The sequence below is a fragment of the Pleurodeles waltl genome, chromosome 1_2 (genome assembly GCF_031143425.1).
Source record: "Pleurodeles waltl isolate 20211129_DDA chromosome 1_2, aPleWal1.hap1.20221129, whole genome shotgun sequence".
Classification (NCBI taxonomy): Eukaryota; Metazoa; Chordata; class Amphibia; order Caudata; family Salamandridae; genus Pleurodeles; species Pleurodeles waltl.
In genome coordinates, this window is record NC_090437.1 from 832,544,943 (window position 1) to 832,569,579 (window position 24,637).

Consider the following 24,637-nt stretch of genomic DNA (forward strand, 5'->3'; position numbering starts at 1 on the left):
AGTAACTCAATCGTGATGGGCGGAGGACGGTGAGCGTCCTGGTAACGAATACACACTATAAAGAGCCGGCGCTTTCGAAAGAACCTCTTCGAGCGCTGACCGCTCGTATCACTTGCAAACTTCGTCTTGAAGCCGGTCGCGCACGCGCATGCAGCGTGCAGCGTGTCGGTAGTGCACTTACGTGACCCTGATGTCCGGATGCCATTTGCCTACCCCAGTCCGCGTCCCTGTATGACAGGTTACGCGTGTACTTGATCCGTTTAAATCCTATTCGGTTAATTGGGGCAATTTGGCCCTCAGTACGTCGCGTCCTCTTCGGTGTCGACACAATCGACAAAGGACTACCAAGAGGGCTAGTAATGGCGGCGGCCATCTTGGAACGGGAAAAGTGCATCATGCAAATAATGGGGACATGTGCACAACAATAAATAAATCATCGAAAAACATTTTTTAGTCGACGGGGAAGAAAAGAAAAGAAAGGGCCCCTAGCTATATGAAATGTCATCTAAAGGATGAGATAATGATCCCAGTATCCCTCGAGGCTGATGGATTGTGTAGCTATATTGTCTGTGGTGTAAGACTTCTTAGTTATCTCTGTGATACAGTCAAACGAATTTAACGAGAAAGGGTCCACCAAGGAATGTCATCATTAAGACCTTCCTTAGCTGTTTTGAGTCGGAATATCCACCGCTGCTCAGTCCTGAACAGATATTTGGGGTCATTCTCATTATATCTGGGTACTTGTAAGACAGTCCACCACAAATCATTGGGGCCACGTTTTGCTTCTAAAAAATGTGAACTCAGTTTAGTCGTGATCCGAGCGCATCTGATGTTACTGCGGTGTTCATTTATTCTTAACTTAACTGGTCTTGTTGTCATTCCTACATACTGTAAGTCACACGGACATGTAATCAAATATATACAGTGCCGTGTGTTGCAATTGGTGTGTTTCATCAAACGCCAGTCTCCAAAATGTTTCAACTGGAGACTAACTATCCGTTTGGTCAATGCACACATGTTGCAAGATCCGCATGGATAGTGTCCAGAGACTGGTGGAAGTTTCCATAGAGTGGACTGTTCTGAAGAAAGCTCTTGTTTTAGCGGTCGTGTGTGAATAATTAAGTCTCTAATATTCGAGGATCTTTTAAATGCAAAGAGGGGTTTCGCTATCTGTGTACCCCCACTCAATAAAATTTGCCATCTTTTATTAATGAGTCTTTTCAAAGTGTTGGAGATGGGAGTGTATGTGGATACACAGGTAAGTCGTGTTTGTTCTTCTCGTCTGGATGGTTCTAAAAGGGCATCCCTATGGTTGTTTCTGGCTCTTTTATAGGATGAATTAATGATCTTGGTGGGATAGCATCTTTGTAGGAGTTTGTCTTTCAACTGCCCAGCCTGTATTTCAAATGTCTGGACAGAGGAGCAATTCCTGCGTAGTCTCAAAAATTGGCCAAACGGAAGGTTATCGCGTAGAGCCTTCGGATGATGGCTGTCATATCTGAGTAACACAGTGGGGGTACACAGATAGCGAAACCCCTCTTTGCATTTAAAAGATCCTCGAATATTAGAGACTTAATTATTCACACACGACCGCTAAGACAAGAGGTTTCTTCAGAACAGTCCGCTCTATGGAACCTTCCACCCGTCTCTGGACACTATCCATGCGGATCTTGCAACGTGTGTGCATTGACCAAACGGATAGTTAGTCTCCAGTTGAAACATTTTGGAGACTGGCGTTTGATGAAACACACCAATTGCAACACACGGCACTGTATATATTTGATTACATGTCCGTGTGACTTACAGTATGTAGGAATGACAACAAGACCAGTTAAGTTAAGAATAAATGAACACCGCAGTAACATCAGATGCGCTCGGATCACGACTAAACTGAGTTCACATTTTTTTAGAAGCAAAATATGGCCCCAATGATTTGTGGTGGACTGTCTTACAAGTACCCAGATATAATGAGAATGACCCCAAATATCTGTTCAGGGCTGAGCAGCGGTGGATATTCCGACTCAAAACAGCTAAGGAAGGTCTTAATGATGACATTCCTTGGTGGACCCTTTCTCGTTAAATTCGTTTGACTGTATCACAGAGATAACTAAGAAGTCTTACACCACAGACAATATAGCTACACAATCCATCAGCCTCGAGGGATACTGGGATCATTATCTCATCCTTTAGATGACATTTCATATAGCTAGGGGCCCTTTCTTTTCTTTTCTTCCCCGTCGACTAAAAAATGTTTTTCGATGATTTATTTATTGTTGTGCACATGTCCCCATTATTTGCATGATGCACTTTTCCCGTTCCAAGATGGCCGCCGCCATTACTAGCCCTCTTGGTAGTCCTTTGTCGATTGTGTCGACACCGAAGAGGACGCGACGTACTGAGGGCCAAATTGCCCCAATTAACCGAATAGGATTTAAACGGATCAAGTACACGCGTAACCTGTCATACAGGGACGCGGACTGGGGTAGGCAAATGGCATCCGGACATCAGGGTCACGTAAGTGCACTACCGACACGCTGCATGCGCGTGCGCGACCGGCTTCAAGACGAAGTTTGCAAGTGATACGAGCGGTCAGCGCTCGAAGAGGTTCTTTCGAAAGCGCCGGCTCTTTATAGTGTGTATTCGTTACCAGGACGCTCACCGTCCTCCACCCATCACGATTGAGTTACTATTAGCACCCTCGTTGCCATTTGAATAATGGGGTGTAGACCCAGATGTCCTGGAACAGGGTTGTTATGCCAACACCGGTAGTAGATTGAGAAGCCATTTTTATTATCAAGACAGGCCTAACAGCTGGGATTTATAGAAAATCATGAGACTCTGTATTACTTATCAGTGAAAAGAGATATGAACACATGGTATTTTCTCTCATTGATTAATTTGAATCGGTTAAACTCTGTGCTGATATTATTCTTTCCAGCTATAGATGTTCCAACCACACTTGACTTGATTTCATATAAAAACTTTTTTTAATCCAGTGAACTCACGGTGTTTACAAGGTTTACGCGTCCCTATGATGCCCTTTCCTCACATGGGATGGTAAGCCTTCAATGTTATTGGTTTATGTGTTTTCCACGTTTCTCTTCTGTGGGGCTTGATATCTATCACGTTTTTATGATCTGGACACCAATGAATGTCTACTGATTGCACGTTGTTTTACACATGTGTTTTATCCTCTATACAGGGCGACTTTCTATTAGACTGACAGTGACGAATGGTCCATAGACTGTAAGTGACCTCCTAGCATTTATGGTCTTTACCTATCTTTTGGTTTATTTTGTTATATGAAGGAGAAGTTAAAACCAAACGGTCCTGATGAAGCGCCGGTGGATCTTTCCTTGACCGATTAGGCGCGAAACATGTCGACCTAGAGGTAGGAGTGGAGACCCTTCCCTCCTTCCCTTCTCTTAGGAGTATAGGAAACATTATTTCCTGATTACTCCTACCAGTTTTTAACCTTGGCCTGACCCGTATTACATATATTAAATTGAGTTTTCAGGTGTTCATAGCCAATTTTATATTTTTTCTCTCTCCTTTTTCCCTCTGTCAATATTTTTTGCGGAGTTGAGCTGTTCTGTAGAATCACTTCCTGGTTGAAGAGCCACCACCTTTGTGTGGTTGCCCGCCAGATATTGCAGTGCCAGTCTGGCGAGGAGTCAGCCCAATGATGATGCTTTGCATCATACAGTGATGCTTGAGGGCACTCCTACAACTATCACAATATCAGCTTTTCAGTCTTACTTCTTCGCCCACTCCTTTTTCTTCCTTCTTCTTTGTGGAACAGTGTACATATTTATTACAGGATTACGTGGAGGGAGAAAGTACACTGGACCAGGCCAATCTCCCAGTCCTCCTTGTTAAAATAGCATATTCAAACAGTGGCAAGGATGCCCAGCCTGACCCTCCCAAAAAAACACAGGAAAGACAAGTTAGGGGAGAGTTTTATACGTACTAGTGAATCGGTAGGCCAATTTGTGCTAAACGGGCGGAAGTCGCCGGACATCGCACCGGCATGGACAAGATCCTCTGGGAAAACGGTCTCCTATCTAGACTACACATTGGTGTCCCCTGCATTGTATACATTAGTAAATGCCTTCAGTATCATGGACTGTACAGAAAGCGTACGCCGCAGGTATTTGGGCTCTGCGCATCACCACAAAAGCCAGAAAAAGTGGTAGAATTAAACGGGCCAATGGGCACCGAAAATCTAAAGCGACTCAAATGGTCCTCAGACACCATTGAGAGCCAGGCAGAAGAGGCTCTATGAAAGCTAGATTCAATGGCCACAAGTGGGGCAAAGTTGACAACGGTCTGGGAGAACTTTGCTCCGATCTCTTAAAAAAAGACTCCTTAGGCAACACAAAAAAGGGAGCACAACTGAATCATCGCCAATGTCTACTTCTGCGACAGCCAGTGCGCAGAAGGCAAGCAGCTGTAGGTAAACTATTGAGGTTACTGCGTAAATGCCCAGACAATGGATCAATACTGGCCAATTTGCGAGAGCAAAGGAAATTGTCCAAAAGGGATTTATGGACCTTCAAAAGACTCCAGCAGGAGGCCCTTTGGGCCAAATTACACTTTGCAACTAAAACATCCGACTCCAAAAGATTTTGTAAAAACATTAATACAATGGACAAGGGTTCAAAAGCAGGTAATAATGCTAACTTAACAGAGGAAGCATGGGTATCCCACTTAAAGTCCCATCTAAAAGTCCTGACCATCGAAGAAGTTCCTCAAATCCAGGGGCACATTTTTAACTGGGAACCCTATGTTCCCAGAACCCTATGTTCCTGAAGTTTTGAAATTTACAGCAACAGAACTATTAAAAATCATTGGAAAGTCACGAACCGATTGTGCCCCTGGCCCAAACGGCTTACCGCTAGCATTATTTAAACAGGAAATGAAAGATGGGCCAATTTCCTGGCTGCAATGTTCAACGATGTGCTTACAACAGGTTCTGTCCCAGCATCCTGGAAAGGCTCTATAATCCACCCAATATTTAAGGGTGGGAACGCGGCTTCCCCAAGCAACTACAGACTAATCGCTCTTTTAGATGATGACCTCAAGTACTTCTCATCCTGTGTGCTAAAACACCTAGAAGCAGATAAAAATATTTTACCCCTAAATCAAACCGGCTTCACCAAGCACCAAGGAACATTAACAAATCTTATGGCACTGGGACTGATCTTCAACAGAGCAAAAGCAAAGGGGACTCCGACCTATTTATGTTTTGTTGATTTTAAAGCTGCCTTTGACTGTGTCCCCCACTGCAAATTGTGGGCCAAATTACAACTGTGGGGGTTACCACACACTATCTTAAATGCCATCAAAATAATCTACTCTGATACTTGGGTGAAGGTTAAATTGGGGGAAGGCTATCACCTATCCAGGGCAGTTGAAACAACAGTTGGTGTTAAGCAAGGCTGTTTATGGGCCCCAACACTCTTCAACCTGTTCATAGCAGATCTCTCTGCCAAGTTAAATGATCAATCATCCCATCCTCCCTCACTGGGCGGCCAACAAGTATCCAATATGCTATATGCAGATGACCTATTACTAATTAGTAACACCAGAATAGGCATGCAAAAATTGCTAAATGCATTAGAAGAATACTCAGGATCTAACGAATTAGAAATCAATTATAAAAAATCTAAAATGATTACCCTAAACCGCAGGCCGACTAGCCAACGTAAATGGCACTTGAATGGGAAGACCCTAGAGGAAGTACGTTCATATAGATACTTAGGAGTTGTGGTTGATGCCAGAGGTAATTACGCGCTACAAAAAGAAGCAATAAAAATCAAGTCGTAGGCCCTTACTTATGCAATTTGCAAGCTAGCAAACTCAATTTGTGGTCATGCTCTGAACCCACTAACAACTGAAATGAAAGCGAAACTACTTCCAACTCTCACATACGGGACCGAAATAATGAGGGGGATGGAAGTAGGTCTCTTGGATAAGCTTCTGATAAAGACCTATAAGCGTGTTTTTCGGCTCCCTGGGCGCGTGTCGCCAGCCCAGGTCAGACTGGAATTTAAGCTGGTCAAGCAGTCGCTAGCCCGTCCCGCGGCATATATTAAATGCTGTTACAAATTAAGCCGCGCCTCAAAAGGGTCTTTAGCTAATTTAGTCTGGCAGGAAACTATCCTAGAAAGAGGGAACTGCAATTACTTAAAGTATCTAGAAAAGAGCAAGAGTCTGTTGAACTTAGATGAGGCATGGGGCCAGTCTCTCCCCATCCCAGCTTTTAACAAAGCTGTGAATAAAGCAAGCAAATTACAGAGCTGGTTAGAAGACAGGGCCTCTCTGGCTAAAAGGGCGCACAGCTGGTCGATCCTTAACTCTTATAAAACGTTTTTATGGCTGGCCCCTATTCACAGAAAATCAAGCAGTGCTTTCTTAGACTCAGGCTGGGTGAACTCCCAACGCTAGACCTCATGCCAAAATAGAAGAAGGAACAGCAAGTAGGATCCAAGGAGTGCTGTCTATGTCACCTAGCAGAAGAAAACTTGGTGCACGTGGTCTGCGTCTGTCCAGCTTTGGCAGTTGAAAGAAGACTTTTACTGAAAAAAGAATTTAATGGTTTAAGGATCAGATCCTGCTGACAGACACTAATTGAAGCTTTCAACCCACAAAATACAATACTGAACATTAGGTTAGTTCACTTTTTGGAAATCTTCTCGCTCAAAATTCCAGTTTCTTGAAACAACCCAGTCAGAGGGAGGGCAACAAGGATAACAAAACCCCTTTAACTCATGCCAAACCCCTTAAAGTAGGAAAGGCTCTTAGGCAGCATGGTGGGATGCTTAGCCAGTGGCGTAATATAGTCTGGTACCAACAAAAAGACTCAAGTAGAGGAAAACAAGATCAATAGAAGGTCCACGCCACCTCTCCCTACTACTACTACTACTACTAATGCCTTATTGCACTATTATTGTTTTGTTAAATTTTATGTGGAAGGAAAATGTTATATATTATTTCATTTCAAGCTCAGGACTTTTTATTGCACTGTATTACCTTATTGTATTGTTTTTGTTAAATTTTTATGTGGAAAGAAATGTTTTCTGGTCTTAATTAACTAATAAAATAAATTTTCATTCGTTCCCTTACTGTCCCTTGTTTTGTAAAATATGTATTCAAATAGACTATTATATTGTGGGATTTGGCTTCCCCTTTATTATTCAATTCATATGTGTGCACGAAAACTACAGAAGCCACTGAACAGTGCTGTGCTGATCTTTAATATTATGTGCAATTAATTTAAATAACTACAATTGTTCTGACCTGCCAGTAGCCATTGTTTTACAAATGTTTTGAATTATATGCTGTTCTTGAACCATTGCCTAATCTAGTGTTTATCATTGCCTAGAGCAACCTAACCATGTGGGAACTTGCAAAATGACGATTCACATGATTACTCACTGGACATATGTTAACCTGTTTACATTGCTTAAAATCAATACAAAATTGGTTAAAATTAGTAATTTGTGGTTGAGAAGGAGTAAGACAGTCATGTTTGCTACCTACGGACTTTTAGTAATACATCCTCTTTAATTGTAAAGTTGGATTTATGATCACAACTTTGAAAAATGCCACTTTTAAACATTGGCATTTTCCTGCTCTTAAGCCCTGTGTGCCTGCTGCTTGCCACCAATATATATCTGGGTTGGGTGACATCTGGGCTTTGTGCGTTCCCTCTAGACAGTCACACACAAAGGGAGCTGAGGTGTGCCTTTTAAATCCTGATGGCTGATGGGGCTTTCTGGGCTGGATGGGAGGGAGAAGCAGACAGTTGCACCTGAATAGGGCTATGGCTATGCTCACACAGAGCTGCAAAAACTGCTGTAATTGCCAAAGATCAGTTCTTCTGTCTTGTCCGTGTTCAGCTGCAGGCAGTTGTTCTTCATGCAGTCAACAACACTTGTCATACATCTGCGGGAGTTGGTTCTGGTGGTGAAGAGAGTCATTGGTGAGTGAGACGATGAGTTTGGTGTCGTCTGAGGATGAAATTCTGTTGAGACCATGGGATCTGATGATGTTGGTCAGCGAGTCATATATGCTTTGAAGAGCAAGGGCCTCAAAGATGAGCCCTGGAGGACACCACAAGTGATCTCCTTGGCTTCAGAGGTGACAGGTAGATCCTCTGGGTTCTTCTTCCGGTGAGGGAGGAGATAGATCCATCTGACTGCGTCCTCTTGGATGCTGATGTGGTGAAGTCTTTCGATCAGCATGTGGTGGGATATGTTGTTGAAGGCTGCAGAGGGGTCAAGGAGGATCAAAGCTGCTGATTCTCCTCAGCCGAGGAGGGTTTGGATGTCATCGGTGGCTACGATGAGGGAAGTTTCAGTGCTGTGATTGCTGCGAATGCTGGATTGGAGGTGTTGAGTAGCTGGTTCTGCTTCTGGTAGGTCATGAGTAGCTTGTTGGTGATCTTTTCCAGTATCTTCACTGGGCATGGGATCAGGGAGATTGGCTGGTGGTTTTTGGGGTTTGCTGGGGTTGGAGGAGGGTTTTTTGAGTAGTTGTCCGACTTCAGTGTGTTTCCAGGCATCAAGAAATGTTGAGATGTTTGATTGAGGTGTTGAGCAGGGTGGTGAGTTCCTGGCCGATCATTTTGTTTCCAAAGTTGAAGAGATGATGCAGGCTTGAGTCTGTGGGAGCTCCTGAGTGGACGGATTTCATGGAAGAGGTAATGTCCTGAGTAGAGAGGATGTACCAGGCGGTCAGTGTGTGGTTTGTGTCAGTAAGGGTGGTGGTGTACCTGATTAGGAAGCCTGCAGGTATGGGTGGGGGTTTGAGGTTTCTGTATCTGATCTTGATCTTGTTGTGGAAGAAGTGGGCAAGGTTGTCACACAGCTCCTGTGAGTGTGTGATGTTCTTTTCGCTGGCACCTGGGTTGGAGAGTTCCTTAAGGATGTTGAAAAGTGCCTTGGTGTTGTTGGCACTGGTTTTGATGTGTGCGGCATGGGCTGTCTTCTTTGTTGCCCTCAATAGGCGGTGGTAGAGGTTGAGGGAGGTCATAAAGGCTTGCTATTGGGCCATCTCCCCTCCAGCTGTTTGCTGTTTCGTTTCACTGTTCTGAGTTCTTGGGTGTACCAGCTGGCCTTATTGGAGGATTTTCGTTGGATGTTGTTCTTGATGGGGACAATGCTGTTGGCGTGACTCGTGATCCAGTCATTGAGATTTTTCACTCCCTGTTCGAGATTGGTGGTGGTAGGGGGGTCGGAGGTGTTGAGGGCATCTGCCCAGTTGGTCTCTGAGATTTTGTTCCACCTCTGGTGGGGGACGCTGGTCATCTCGGGGGTGGAGGTGAGAGGGTTGGAGATGCTTAAGTGGATGATGGAGTGATCGGTCCATGTGAGTTCTGTGACACATATGTATTTTACATGGCTGCTGAAGGTGAAAATAGGGTCCAGTGTGTGTCCTGTGGCGTGTGTAGGATCATGGATGATCTGGGTCAATCTAAGGATGTGTTGTCAGTTGTGGTGGTTCACTGTATGGTCTCTTTGTGGATGAGGTTGTTCCTCCTCCCGGCTTGTTTGTCCGGTCCTGGTGAGAGATTTTGTGTCCATCAGGGATTACTGTGGGAATGTCTGGGGCAGATGTGGGGTTAAGTCAGGTCTCAGTGAAGAAGACGATGTTGCGTGCAAGGGTGGTGATGAGGTCCCATAATTTGGTGGAATGCTTGCATGGTGAGAAGGGCGCATGCAAGTGTTTTTGTTCAGGGGGTGTCTGTGGTGTGTTCGGGATGAGCTTTTTAGTGGGCTGGTGTATGTGCTGTGGCAGGTGAAGTGGCAGTGGGTACAGGTGAAAGGTCCTAACTTGGAATGTTGGTCGGTGCGGTGGCAGTGTCTGTTGCAGCATCAAAGGATTGAGGGTGTAGAGCTAGGCACTGGTGTATCTTGGGAGGGAGGGAGGGAGGAAGGCCTGGGTTCGTGGCACTGGGCTTGGTCCAGGCAGAGACAGGTTTGCCTTTTGTTCACCTTTGGCACGTCAGAGGCACTGTTGTGTTGTGGCCTATATTAAGTAGGTCCTGGGGTGAGTGGGGCTTCTACTGGTAGGAAGAACAGTGGGTGGGAAAACCCAGTCGGGGAAAACCCCAGCGGGAATACCCAGGCAGCTGGACTTGCATCTTTCCACCCCGAGAACCAAGTGAGTCCAAGGGCTTGCTGGTTTGCCTCCTGTTCTGGAAGTCCCAGGGCCATCAAGGACTTCCCTTAACGCTGTTTCAGCTGCTTGATGCTGCCCACTATGAGTATTGTCCTGCTAAGAGGTGCCAACGCAGTACTGGCCCTTTGGAAACTGCAGCTGGTGTTCTCCAAAAATCGACACATCAAGGGCGTTGAGCTGCTCGAAATAGACGCAGTGCCCTTTGACGCTGACACAGCCCCGATTCGACGACGACATGGGACCCAACTGTGATATTCGACAACGGCACAGCACCGATCCGAAGTCATCACTCCATGGCTCAATGACAACACATCGTCTGCATCGAAAGGCTGACACAGTACCGGACTGCAAGGCTCAATAACGACCCATCTATACAACTGCATGGATCAGAACCAACGCATTAAGTCTTTGACGCCAATGCGTGCTCCATCCAAGGGACTTTTTCAGCGGGCCCTGCGTGGGTCCTGTAGCCGGCCCCCTCTCCATCACTGTCAGCCTGAACTTTGGATTTACCCTACTCTAGCGCCACTGCAAGTAACCTTTTAGCACTATTGAGTTTTAAGCATTACATTACAGTTTATTCTTTAAAAAGTCATATCTCCGGTTCTACTTATTGGATTTTTGTAATTTTGGTCTTGTTTTACTCAGATAAATATTCTGTAATTTGGTTTCTTTCACTGTGTTTCTGTGATTTAAGTGCTGCACAAATATGTTACATATTGTCTCTTAAATTAGGCCTGATTGCTCTGTGCCAAGCTACCAGTGGGTGAGCACAGGTTAATTTAGGGAGTGTAACTGACTTACCCTGACTAGCACTGTGGTCCTTACTTGGACAGGGTGCATACCTCAGCCAACTAAAGACCCAATTTCTAACACTGTAAGACCACAGTTTCACTTTATAATTATTTGTGAGCAACGTATTGCCCAAAAAAGTTGAAGTTGAATGTGGTCTGTGCATAGAGTGCAGTGTGCACTTAGCTTTGGCATAGCGGAATTGGACACAATCGATAATCCTTCTGGTTGCCCATACCTTGGAAATTGGTTTTTAGGTGAGGTTGGCAAAAGGCTACAAAGTGTTGCTCTGTTTTCCTAATGGATTTCTTATAATCAATGCAATACATAGTAGTTCTTAAAACATTTATAGGCCTAGTTACAGACTGCATTTTGTATGACATTTAGTACTACAGTAGCATTATAAAATGCTATGCCCATAGCTACCTATATAGGGATACGCCTCTTCACACCAAATGCAGACATAAATATACCTTTTAGTAGTAAATGTGGCAAAAACACAGAGGGTAGTGGCTAGAAAATGGGGAACACTTACTACTAAAGGGGAGTGATTAAGGGGGGGGAGTAAGGAGAGATTAAGCAAATGCTAGGGAGGGGTTTATGGAAGGACATCTACCCACACGTAAAAGAGTAAAAACCTTTTAAAAATTGCCCACCTATAGTTACTAGAGCTCAAAAGGAACCAATACGGTTGTAAAAGTACTGTAGCTCAGAGTTGAATGAAGCCCCGCACCACACAGGACAACTCACATGTACTGCAACCCTTTCCGATTGAAATTAATGAGATAGGGACTTAGGGCCAGATGTAGCAAAGGTTTTTACCCATTCTGTGTCTATGGGAAAAAGTGTTCGTACATATGGCCCTTAAAGTGTTTAAAAATATAATTATACTTTATGTTACATTTGTTCTAAAAAATCATAATTATTACTTTAAAATATTTTATTAATCTTTTTAAAAATAAGGAAATATGTAATATTTATAAAAAGAAAAGAAAATTGACCCTAATTAATTCTATACATCAATTTTAATGCTTTTAAATACATAATAAAAACATATATCTTGTTTACTTTGGGTGGATTGCGTTTTAGAATTGAATCCCCAAAAGATTAACAATAATTAAATGTTTAATCTAAAATTAAGCTAGTAATGCTGTAACATTTTATTAGATTATTCTACATTTAAAACAAATACAATGAATTAATAGTAATATATACATTTTTCAAAGCTTGAAAGTTTAAACTTTGCTCTATACTTTATCATACTGACATCTCTGCCCACATAGTGGAGGGCTCTGCCAATCACACAGAACATTAAATACGGTTATAAACGTCACTACTAGTAGGACCTTACGGATGCATTTGGCATTTTCACTAACCTGTCCCCATATTTCAGGGGGTGGTGACATGTAAGTCTACACTTGGAAAGTGTGGGCAGTTCAAAGTAGTAAAGTTACTCAAAGTGCAAGAATAAATATACTGTAGGAAGTTGGATCTCTAGATACTATCTCAAAGTGAGTGCACAGAGTCCAAGGGTTCCCCTTAGAGGTTGATAGTGGCAAAATTATATAATACTAAAGCTCTATTTTGTAGTAGTGTGGTCGAGCAGTAGACTTATCAGAGGGTAGTGTTAAGCATTTGTTGTACATACACAGGCAATAAATGAGGATCACACACTCAAAGACTTAACTCAAGGCCAATAGTTTTTATATAGAAAAATATATTTTCTTAATTTATGTTAGAACCACAAAGATTCAAGATTTGAGGTAAGTACATAAATTGCAAGGTACTCCACACAGGTAAGTATAGAACTTTGATTCAAAGCAGTAGTACACCCAGATTAGTTAAAATGGCAATAAGCTATTTTAAAAGTGGACACTGCAAAAATCAACAGTTCCTGGGGGAGGTAAGTTTGGTTAGGTTTCTCAGGTAAGTAGAGAACTTACACAGTCAGTCTCATGGGCGTAGGCAGCCCACTGTTGGGGGTTCAAGGCAACCCCAAAGTCACTGCACCAGCATCACAGGGCCATCAGGTGCAGAGGTCAAAGGAGGGCCCAAAACACATAGGTGCCTATGGAGAACAGGGGTGCTCCGATTCCAGTCTGCTAGCAGGTAAGTACCTTTGTCCTCGGGGAGCAGACCAGGGGGGTTTTGTAGAGCACTGGGGGGGGGGGGGGGGGCACAAACAGGCACACAAAACACACCCTCAGTGGCACAGGGGCGGTCGGGTCAAGTGTTCAAAGCAGGCATCAGATTTGCTATAGAAAGCAATGGAGGGACCCGGGGGTCACTTAGGTGATGCAGGCAGGGCACAGGGGGGCTTCTCGGGCCAGCCACCAACTGGGCTAGGAAGATGGCCACCTGCTGGTCACTCCTGCACTGGAAGGTGGTTCCTCTCGGTCCTGGGGGCTGCGGGTGCAGTGCTTGGTCCAGGTTTCGAGTTCCTTGTTACCAGGCAGTCGCGGTCAGGGGGAGCCTCTGGATCCTCTCTGCAGGCGTCGCTGTGGGGGTGCAGATGGGTCAACACAGGTTACTCACGTCGTCGTAGTCACCTGGGAGTCCTCTCTGCGGTGTTAGTTCTCCTGAACTCAAGCAGGGGACTTCGGGTGCAGAGTGAGAAGTTTCACGCTTCCGACGGGAAGAGATAGTTCTTTAAAAGTTGCTTTAAAGTTGCAAAGTTGTTTCAGTTTTTGAACAGTGCTGCTGTTCTCAGGAGTTTCTTGGTCCTTCGAGTTCAGGGCAGTCGTCTGAGTCCTCAGAGGTCGCTGGTCCCTGTCGGATGCGTCACTGTGCAGGTTCTTTGAGTCTGGGGACAGGCCGATAGGGCTGGGGCCAAGTCAGTTGTTGTCTCCGTCGTCTCTGCAGGGCTTTCAGATCAGCAGTCCTTCTTCTTGTTGTAGGTTGCAGGAATCTGATGTCCTGGGTTCAGGGTCACCCCTAAATACTAAATTTAGGAGTGTGTTTTAGGTCTGGGGGGGCAATAGCCAATGGCTACTGTCCTGGAGGGTGGCTACACCCTCTTTGGGCCTCCTCCCTGAGGGGAAGGAGGCACATCCCTATTCCTTTTGGGGGAATTCTCCAAATTCAAGATGGAGGATTTCTAAAGGCAGGGGCCACCTCAGCTCAGGGCACCTTATGGGCTGTCCTGGCTGGTGGGTTACTCCTCCTTGTTTTCCTCATTATCTCCTCCAGCCTTGCCGCCAAAAGTGGGGGCAGTGGCCGGAGGGGCGGGCATCTCCACTAGCTGGGATGCCCTGGGGTGCTGTAACACAAGGCATGAGCTTTTGAGGCTCACCGCCAGGTGTTACAGTTCCTGCAGGGGGAGGGGAGAAGGACCTCCACCCAGTACAGGCTTTGTTCATGGCCATGTGGCCAGAAACTCGTCTGGTTATGGCAGGCTGGCAGAAACTGGTCAGCCTAGCACCAGGAGTTGGACTGGTAATTCAGGGGGCATCTCTAAGATGCCCTCTGGGTGTATTTTACAATACATCCCACACTGGCATCAGTGTGCATTTATTGTGCTGAGAAGATTAATACCAAACTTCCCAGATTTCAGTGGAGCCATTATGGAACTGTGGAGTTCGTGTTTGGCAGACTCCCAGACCATATACTCTTAATGGCTACCCTGCACTTACAATGTCTAAGGTTTTGCTTAGACACTGTAGGGGCATAGTGCACATGCACTTATGCCCTCACCTGTGGTTGAGTGCACCCTGCCTTAGGGCTGTAAGGCCTGCTAGAGGGGTGACTTTTCTATGCCACAGGCAGTGAGAGGCGGGCATGGCACTCTGAGGGGAGTGCCATGTCGACTTACTCATTTTCTCCCCACCAGCACACACAAGCTGTGAAGCAGTGTGCATGTGCTGAGTGAGGGATCCCCAGGGTGTCATAAGACATGCTAAAGCCCTTAGAGACCTTCCCTGGCAACAGGGCCCTTGGTACCAGGGATACCATGTACAAGGGACTTATCTGTGTACCAGAGTTGTGCCAATTGTGGGAACAAAGGTACAGTTTAGGGAAAGAACACTGGTGCTGGGGCCTGGTTAGCAGGGTTCCAGCACACTTTCAACCATAACTGGCATCAACAAAAGGCAAAAAGTCAGGGGGTAACCATGCCAAGGAAGGCATTTCCTTACACATACACATGTATGTTTACTCACATTTATGTTTACCTTTGTGAATGTAATGCTTCTTCCTCAAATGATTGGAGTTAACTATTTTATGAAATGGTGTAATGACCATAGGCAGAAAATGGGGGATAGTCCTAAAGAATATTGTATCTTTGTTCAACTGAATAAATGTTTTCAAAGTTCATTAAATTTATCACAGGAAATGATTACAATGAAGAGAATGACCTGCCATAAAAGGAACTGCAGCGGACAAAAATATAATGAATTGAATGGAGGACACGCGATCTGGGAATTGACAATGTTGATGTCTCATGAAGAGACTGGTGGTGTTCTTCGAGGATTAACTCTTTAACACCTTATATAAATGCCCTTACAACAGGTCTTTTGAATATTGACTGGTGTTGTCTATTTAGCAGGCAAGTGACCACAGCAGGTAAATGTTCCCTTATAGAAAGGTACGCTATGTCTGCATTTTGTAGCTTTTGTAAGTAAAAAACGAATGTCTTCCACTGATACCTGTAAAAGTGGCTTGTGGAGACTATTATAGTAGTGGACATATTATTTTTCCATTAGACTACATAGCAAGCCCTTGCAGTGGGCTTGCGGGCCCCCTTAAGAAGGAGCATCCACTCTTTTAGAATTTGAAAATGACAAAACCCCAAAACCTCAGGTCCCAAATTTCAAGATACAGTAGCCGGACGTTACACTGACCATGGTGTTGTGTGAGGAAATCTACATCATGGTGTTGTATGGATATTTCTAAAAGTAGTGAATACCAGGTCTGTCTCACCCAGGTGGATGCTATGAGGACAAGCATCTGGGGCATAATTGCCCCATTTTCTATACATAAGGTATCATTGGTAGCGTAGCAGAGAAAAAGTATGCAAAAATAGGACCACTTCATCCACAGAGCTTTGTTCAAGGACTGTAAGTGTAAGAATCTGGAGATAAAACTTTGCCATTTTGCATTTGCATATGTGGAATAGAGGTTGACCACTTGGGTCCTCTAATGCTGGAAGGAATGCTAAAGCACCTGGGCACATATCTCAGATTTGTGCGTTTGTTGATGCCCTCTGCTGAACAGGTTTACAAAGCTATTGTCCACTCTGGAGAGGTGTTCTACTAGAAGGCATTGATGGCAAAATTCCCTATCCCAGATGTTTTGTATAGTGAATGAACCCTTGAATGTGACGGTAGTACATGGTGGTCATGTCTGTGAAAATGGGCACTGTTTCCATGAGAACAAGCTCATAAAATGCTTAGAGCCTTAACTGAACTGACTATAATTCTAGAACACTGATGTAAGACTGTTGGAAAATGGCTCTCTATGAAGGGTCATCTCAAGCTTTATGCCTTTTTCCCTCCACTTTTTGCTGTACCTTTTTGTTGGATTTAGGACTCTGAGCACATGTTTCTCCCCAAAACATGATGACATTGGTGTATACCTGATTGGCATATTTGATTTACTCGTATGTCTCTTCTAAAGCTGTATCCCATATACCCAGGATCTGTAATTCAAATGCACTAGTGGGCCTGCAGCACTGATTGTGCCACTCACATATGTTGCCTTTCAAACCTATCTCAGGCCTGCCATTGCAGGGCCTGTGTGTGCAGTTTACTGCAGTTTTAACTTGGCATTTAAAGCTACTTGCCAAGCCGTAAACTCCCCTTCCTTACACAAAAATCATCCCTAAGGTAGGTCCTAAGTAACCCCAAGGGCAAGGTGCTATGTAAGCAAAAGAAAGGACGTGTACAGTTATGGTTTACATGTCCTGGTAGTGACAAAAAGCCTATTTCACTTTTCACTACTGTGAGGCCTACGCCTCTCAGACTAGCATTGGGAACCTCTTAATTCGCCTTTAAGCTGCAATTTGTGATCAGAGAGGAGTAGTTTTTTCATGTTTCATATGTTTAGAATGGTAATGATAAATCCTCCTTACTGGTGAAGTTGGATTTAACATTACTGTTTTAGAAATGTGAAAAAAGTGGACATTTCTCTGTACTTTCTGCTCTGTGTGCCTGACAGCCGGTTTCCAATACACGTTTGGAGTAGGTGACAGCTACACTTTGTGCATTTCCTATAAACAGCCACAGGAAGGATAGGTGTGTTTAAGTACCCATCTACATACATCTGCATTCTGATGGCCTTGCCTGGGCAGGATGGTAGGGAGGGGCTAGCACCACTTGAATAGGCAGTGTCCTGTCCCCACACAAAGGACTGATTACCCCTACAGTTAACTTAGTAGACAGGATTGGGTTGGAATGGATACTTTGCACTTCAGAGAACTTCTTTGAACTCACCTCCACATCAAAGGCACTTTTGGGTAGAACTACATGGTCTCTGACCTCTTGAAATCAGACACTACTGGGCTTGTAACTAAGCTCTATCAGAGCTGCTGTGCTGCCTAAAGGACTAAACTGGACTGCTTTTCTGGAAGGACTGCCTTTCTGCTGCTTGCCCTGCTGCCTGACGTTCTATGACTCAGCTGTAGGAGAGTTTGACTCTGCCTTCTGCTCCAAGTGATCTCCGAGGGCTTGTTGGCTTGTTCCCTGTTCATGAAGTTTCAAGGCCATCAAAGACTTCACCTGTCTACCACAGGACTCTGCCACTCATGAGTCCGGCAGCTGTACCTTTGACAAGGAACACTGCATACTTGATCGCTAGCATGCTTGATCACTAGCATGCTTGTTGAAAAGAACAATTGTTTTGCATGTAAAGGACCAAGTGCACTGTTTTAGTTAAAGACCACGCAATGCTGAAGGAAGCCCCTTTCAGTACGGCCCCACCTGGCTGCCTTGAAAAATGTTTGAGCACTTTGTTTTGTTAGATATGGAGCACCTATTTCTGCAACAGACGCCGCAGTACTGAGGGAAGCCCTTTCAGCGAGGACCCACCAAGTTGCCCTGGCAACGGGAACGTCTTCCCATCAGCACAGTCCATTCATATCAACCAAAGCGGTGCACCAACATCTCCAAGGTGAGGGGCCTGATTGCGGGGGCTTCGGACCACTGAGCCTGCCTCGAGGACAGCCCAGGCGACCAGTCACTGCACTACCTTCCAACAGGAGAGTCCCAGGTATGTGGGCCCCATTGCTTTAGAAGAAGGTACTGAGAATAATGAGACCCATGTGGTTTCTGCAGCCAATCTGCGCAATACCGCAGGCAGCTCGGTTTAATTAAAGCATAGCAGTCACGAAGGACCTGCCATAAACGTACTCATTAAGGACTTTAGGAGCACTGCTTTCACGCTCCAACATTAAGAAAGCCCATTTGCCTTTCACAAGCATTACCATAAAGAAACTAACAGAAGTGAATGTGTTTTCTGCACTGTGTTTACTTTTATGCCTTTAATGTCGTAACTTAAAAAGTCTTGAATGGATTTTTGTCATTTTGGTCTTGGTTTACTCAGTTAAATTGTCCCTATGTTTTTCAACCTGTGTGGAATCTTTTTTTTTTGTGGTGTTTTCATTGTGTTACTGTGTGTATGTGTTGCACAAATACTTTACACATTGCTTTTAAGTTAAGCCTGCCTGCTCTGTGCCAAGCTACCAGAGGGTGAGCACAGGTTAATTTAAAGTGTACCTTACCCTGACTAGGATTGTGGTCCCTACTTGGTCAGGGTGCATACCCCTGCAACTAGAGACCCAATTTCTAACAAAAATGCTTTTGTTGCGGAGACCATTGACTCTAGACTGCTACATGGCCCACGTGGGCTCTCTTGCCCTAGAGGGAAGTATGCAAAGGTGGTCCCTGGTGGCTTAGGGTCAAGGAATGACATGTCATGTAACATGTTCTTGTTGCATCACTGCAGTCTGTGCGGAACACTGTGCTCCACCAACACTAGCATTTGCCACTGTCCAATCTCCTGTGACCATTGACTCACAAAATACTCTGGTAGAGGGCACATGTGTACATTTTTGATTGGGATTAGTGCAATGCAAAATACTATAATTACATTAGTTTCATTATCATTTTCACTGTCCAAGATGGGACATCTCTCTTCATTGGTGTAGGCCTTACTTAACCTTTTGAGTATGACTCCCCAAAAATAATTGGGTTTTTTAGGGACAGAGATGCAGGGCTTTTTTGGTATTGACAGTGAACTCCCAATTTGTGGAGGAGTGAGATAGATTGTTGCGAGTGAGGCACTGCACGTGGTTGCTGCTCCTTACCAGCCAATCATGCAAATATGGAAAGGCATGAATGCTGCATTTCAAAAGTCGCGCTGCTGCCACTGCCAGACATTTGGTAAATACTCAAGGGGCTGCTGAGACTCTGAATGGTTTAAGCTGCTTTTACCACAGACCTGAGGTTTTAGAAATTGGTTAGGTGAATGAAGTTGTGGGAACATGTGCCCTTGAGATCAAAGCTCACCATGTAGTCCCCAAGACAGAGCATTAGGATAAAATCATGGAGCATGAAGGATCAGTTCAGTGGCTATAGTTCTGCAATAACCTGTCTTCCTTGGGGATGAAAAAATAAGAGGGAATAGATGCCCTTTTCTTGCTGTTTTAGAGGGGCGATTTGGTTAACTTCCTTTTAGAGCAAGGCTGGCACATTCTCTTGCAGCAGCCCCTGGTTGCTTGGCTGGTGGTGTGCCAGCATGATGGACAATTTAGTAGTGGGGTGTGGAATTTCAGGCAGTGCCCACGAGCCACGATGAAAAGCACCCATTGATCCCAGGTTATCTCCTCCCACTAAAGAACGTATGACTTGGTGTATTCCACAAAAGGGGTTAAGTGGATGCGGGAATAGTGTGGAAGGTCAATAGTTTTTGACAGAAGAGCCCTTCCTCTGGGTACCTTCAGCTTTTCCTCAGCTATTTCCATGGAATCTGCCTCTGCAGTATGTTTTGCTGGCTTGCATATAAAGAAAGGATGGATGTGGCTGGTACAACTGCCTCTGGGTGGTGGCTGCTAGTTTGCTAAAGGTGAAATCAAGACTTTTACCCGGACTTTGGGAGCAATGCTTTCACCACTCCATTGCCTTTGCCATTTGTATCCTTTTTAATCTTCTCATTTAAAGGATCTACAGAAACAAATAACCATTAAAGGCCAGATTCAACACAGAAGGAAAGGTCTATGAACCATGCTACTATATTTTCTGTATCCAACAGAAAGTTTTGATGGTGGTGTTCCTTTTAAGTAGAAAGGATGGAGACAGAAAGAAATAACACCATAAACCCCTGATCCAATATGATTCATCATAAATGCTATTTGGTGATTTTTTTTATCTCAATAAAGCCTTGTAACGATGACTGATGAAGGACTGTGTTGTGTAACCCTCATCTTACACAAGGTTACAACATTATTGATGTTGGAGTAAATGGGACCTTTTATCAAAGGATAGACTCAAAATCTTCCTCTTAAAGAACAAGTTACTTACCTTTGGTAACTCTCTTCCTGGTGGATACCCTAACCACAGATTTCAGACCTTCAGAAAAATCCCCAGGCATCAGACTTTTCACAACAGTGCTCTTTAGCGCCCATAGGTGGCACAGCGTGGCTCTGCATCGACTATATTCCGCCCTGGAAGTAATGAAGTGGAGCTGGTGTAGGCAAGGACTGAGTGCACTGATGTCACTGACAATGAGCGCCCTCAGACGCAGAGACCAAACATTGATCTGAGGTACCAGTGTGCAGATCTTTTGATTAGCACTTTTTTTAAATGGGAAGAGAGAGTATTTCAAAGAAACAGGAAGGAGGGAAGGCAGTAAGGAATGCATGATTAGACAGAGTATCCACCAGAAAGAGTATTATCAATGGTAACTTGTTCTTTGATGGATACTTCCTTCTAACTACAGATTCCTGTCCTTTGGAATAGATAGCAAAGTGGAGGGTCTGTAGAAAGGGTTCAAACCAAGAGGTCCTGCAGGACTGAATGGGTGAAATGCCCTTCTAGTTGGAATTTTCGATCAAGGTAGTAGTGAGTTCCAACTTGTCAAAAATCCAGAACAGGCACTCTGCATGCTAACACAGTAGCAATAGCTTTGACCATGGTGGAAGTAGCCCTCAATCATTCTGTATTACAGAAAGTGTCCCGGCCTTGGCCACCGGATGGTCTTTGGTGCGATCAATGTAAAAGCCCAAAGTTCTTTTGGGGCCAGCCAATGGAGTTTCTGTACCTCTTTTGAGGGGCGAGGCAGAGCAAAGAATGTTGAGAATGTGATGGATTGCCTAGTGTGAAAAGGAGTCACGACTTTAGGTAGCTCTGGTCCTCAACATCAGTTTGTCCATAATAAAGATGGTGTATGACAGTTGTACCTAGAGGGCCGGCAGCCAACTCATGTAGCCAGCTGAATTAAGTGTGATGAGGAAAACAGTTTTCAGCGTCAGGAGATGCAACAAGAAACTGTGCATCAGCTCAAATGGAGTGCACAAGAGGAAAGTCAGGACCAAATTTTAATCCTACTGTAGCATCACAAAGGGTTTTGGAAGAAAAATATGCATCAAACATTAAAAGGCCAAAAGATAACCTTTAGTGGTGCCCCCTGCAAGTCCTTGCTGGGCCAAAGGCAAAACAAACAATAAAACATCAGCAAGTCTGGCCTGCAATGGGACTGTGTTGCGGCCTTCACATTTGGCCACAAACGTGTTTCAGCACCCTGCAATAACTGATTTTGAAGAAGGATGCCATCCAACAGTAAAATCCAAGCCACCAGGAGGCAGCTTGAATGCAGCCATCCACATGATATGTGGATTGTGTAGGCCCGGGTGCAGGACAATGCCATGCTGATGCAACAGAAGAACCTTGTGAAGTGTTAGACTAATCAGGTGGCAAATGCACATGCTCAGAAGTTTCAGGTACCACATTCTCCTGGCCCAATCCGGAGCTACTGGGATGACTGGGGCCCGCTTGTTCCTAATGCTCTTAAGAATTAGAGGCAGGAGAGGAAGTGGCAGAAAGGCATATGGGAGTCCTGTGCTCCACTCTAGCCTGAAAGCATCTCCTGGAGAGCTTTCTTGAGAACGCCAAAGCACAAACGTAATACTGTGCATTCTTGGTGGTAAAAAGGTCCAACTAGGGTTCTCCTCACTGTTGAAGGAGTACCTGCCACACCTTGGGATGTAGTCACCAATCATGATCTGCCAGGGATGAGTTTGTCCACTCTGGGGCAGCATTACAGAAAGTGTCCCCGGGGCGCAATGGGCAAGTGTGCCCGCTTTTTGCACCCCTGGGACACTATGGTATTATAGAAGGGGCCACAGATGCTTATGTGGTCCCTTCTGTACTAATAATAATGCTGGCGCATAGCGTCGGCGCTATCTCAAGAGGGCATTCCCTCATTTACATGGGGGCATAACCCCATGCAACTGAGGGAATTTCTTTGCCTCTGCCCCCGTGCCCTATTACGGATGCAGGTGCAAAGAAGCTGTAAAGGGGTGAACCTAAAGTGCACCACAAAAAGGTAGCAGACTGGCAGGGCAACCCCTGATAGCAGCCCTCTGGAGGGGGAAAAGTGGACATCCCCTTGCATGCAGGTGCACTCACTGCACCTGCCTGCAAAGGTATCTCTAATCCCTCCTCCAGGTGCAGGTGGATTGGCACCTGCACAGTGAAAAACAGAGTAGCTCTGAACCATCCGCTCCCTATTTCTTTTGAAAGCGTTGACTCCAGGGTAGAACGAGTTTGTAGCTACCCTGAGGGCATCACACTCTCTGTAGTAGGCAAGCAGGATGCAGGAGGCCATTAGGTCAAGAAGGCTCAGGGTCACTCACAGGCTGAAACACCAGGATCATACTCTGAATGTCCTGGACTCGCTATAATGGAGAAATGGGCCAAAACTGCACCGTATCCAGAATGGCTTTGATTAATATGTGCCTTTGAGATGGAGTCAGGTGTAACTTCAGCAAGCTGACAGAGAACCCCAAAGATGTTGATGGAGTAACCCCCCACTGGTACGGACTGCTCGGCATAAGCAATCGTTAATGTCCAAGCCAGATTGAATGGCATATTTGCAGCAGAATAACCCGAAGGTCTTCAGGGACTTCCAGCAAGATCCTGCTGACCATGTCCCAAAGGGAGATATCAGCCTAGTAAACAACTATTGTTAACCAACTTTAAGGCTAAATATCTGAGGATTCATATATGTTTCCAGAATGCCTCTATCCTTTTTGACTCTGTTGGGGGAGTCATAGGAAAGGAATTAGGATTCAGTCTGCTTGCAGAAGCTGGCACCAGACTCTCAGAAATGGGATGCTGAGTCAGGAAATCATGGTCGCCTTGTGTCATCTGCAACCTGCCTGTTCACCAGTGGGCATAAACAAGGCTTTCCCCATTTGCCCATCAAAATATCAATAAGGACCTTATTAAAGGACAACAAGGCCTCAGAAAAAAATCTATTCCAGGTGCAGAACTGCAGAAAGGACGTTATTTTTGATCACCACAGAGGGAAACTGTAGGTCTAGGACCTCTGCTGGATATCTAATGACCACAGGTAAGGAATCACTTTCCTCAGTTGGAGGTTGAGAGAGAGAGAGAGAGAGAAAAAAAACCCAGTACCAAGGGATTTATCAAGCATAATGGGCTCCTGCAAGTCTTGTATAGAAACGGATGTCAGCGAACCTATTTTAGCTCCACGCTGTCACTTCCGGGGTGGAATGAAGTCAGTGCAGAGCCTCACGGTGCCACCTATCTGCTTGTGAGGGCACTGCTCTGGAAAGCTTCTGGATTCAATCTGACACCTGGGGATTATTCCAAAGGTGAGTAACAAGCAGTTAGAAGCATATATCAGAATCTATATTTAAACATAGAAAACCTAAATCACACTCAGAGCTTAACTGTGACACACAGTTATCCCTGTTTAGTTTCCATATGGTCAAAGTAGGAACTGAGCAGTGCCATCTCCTTACGACAATCATTTTGAAACAGTTTGAAACACATGCAGCAAACTAATGCTTGTTCATGCATCTTTAGAGCACAATGAGTTAGAGCAGCATATGAATTTTCTAATTTTAAACAGCGCACTGAGTAAGTGTAAGCTTTCATTCATCCAACAGATCTGTCTATATCGATGGCACTTACTGCAACAACAATGGTTGCGCCTGAAGGTTGAGGGTTGAACCCTTCATGGGAACTTAAAAATATGCAAAACTATAGCCATGGATGGTTAGCTCTGTTGTAGACGTCATCCTCAGGAGCCTGAACTATTTCTTGACAGTGGTCTATGTACCACTAACAATGAAACTAAGATCATTCCAAATATGATGGGTAATGCCAACAATTTGTAATTAAAAAAAAAATGTTTGCATTTAAAGCAGGTGGAAAAAGGGGCTTGTAAAAAAAAAAAAAAAAAAGAAAAAAAAAAAAAAAGAGCATATTTACAAAAAGCATAGACTTATCATACAAATTTAACTGATAATTTAATTCACTTAGTCCGTCATGGAGCAATCTCTCGAAAGTCTGATTCCTTATAGCGAACAACCTTGAGGCTGTATAATCTATACTCCTATCTCTCTCCCAATTGTTTGAAAATCTCATGAGAGCCCCCAGTTGTAAACATACAGTCTTTACTTTGCTTTTACCCGCTG